Genomic DNA, 978 nt, shown 5'->3' on the forward strand with positions numbered 1-978 from the left:
AGGATGCTGTGATCACAGCCCTCCATGCTGCTCTGTCACTTCTGGAGCAGAAGGGGAGCTATGTGTGAATGCTCTTTGTGGACTATAGCTTTGCTTTTAATACCATCCTCCCTCACAGACTGGTGGACAAATTGGAGGACCTTGGTCTCCCTCACTCCACCTGCAAGTGGATTATGAGCTTCCTGACCAACCGACAGCACAGAGTTAGGGTGGGGGAACATTCATCCACTGCCCTCAGCCTTAGCACTGGCTCTCCACAGGGCTGTGTCCTGAGTCCCCTGCTCTATTGTCTATACGCACATGACTGCACTGCTGCCCAACACAGCAACACCATCATCAAGTTTGCTGACAACACCACAAGTGGGGCTCTTCTCAGGAGGCGACGAGTCGTCAAAGACAAAAAGACTCATAATAGATTATAGGAGGAAAAAAACGGACATTAAACCACTAACCATTGGGGGAAAATGTGTGGAGAGGGTAGCTGACTTCCGTTTCCTGGGGGTCCACATTGAACAGGGCCTCACATGGAACATCAACGCCTTGGAGCTGACAAAAAAGGCCCAGCAAAGACTGTACTTCCTGAGGGTTCTCAGGAAGAACAGCATCTAGGAGAAACTGCTGGTGCCCTTCTACAAGTACTTTATAGAGAGCATACTGACTTACTGTATCTGCGTATGGTATAACAGTATAAGAGTATAACAGTATAAGAGCACTGCGGCTCAAAGGAAAGCTCTCCAAAGGGTTGTGAATACAGCCCAAAAAATCATTGGCTGCCCTCTCCTCTCACTGGAGGACTTGCACAGCGACCGCTGTCTAAAAAAGGAACAACACATCACAAAGGACACTTCTCATCCTGGCCATTCTCTGTTTACACTGTTGCCTTCAGGCAGACGATTCAGAGCAATCAGAACAAGAACCAACCGTCTTAGAGACAGTTTTTATCTGACAGCAATAACAAAACTAAATGCAACCAAAAAT

The 978-nt window shown here is 47.5% G+C and overlaps 1 protein-coding gene across 1 annotated transcript in view; it reads left to right on the forward strand.

Annotated features, from left to right (window-relative positions):
• LOC107091006 (forkhead box protein P3-like) overlaps positions 1-978 on the forward strand; it is a 29,076-nt gene that overhangs the window by 26,491 nt on the left and 1,607 nt on the right. The gene's annotated exons all lie outside the window — the stretch shown is intronic.

The sequence above is a fragment of the Cyprinodon variegatus genome, unplaced genomic scaffold (assembly GCF_000732505.1).
Source record: "Cyprinodon variegatus isolate N-32 unplaced genomic scaffold, C_variegatus-1.0 Scaffold320, whole genome shotgun sequence".
In the NCBI taxonomy this organism is placed as follows: Eukaryota; Metazoa; Chordata; class Actinopteri; order Cyprinodontiformes; family Cyprinodontidae; genus Cyprinodon; species Cyprinodon variegatus.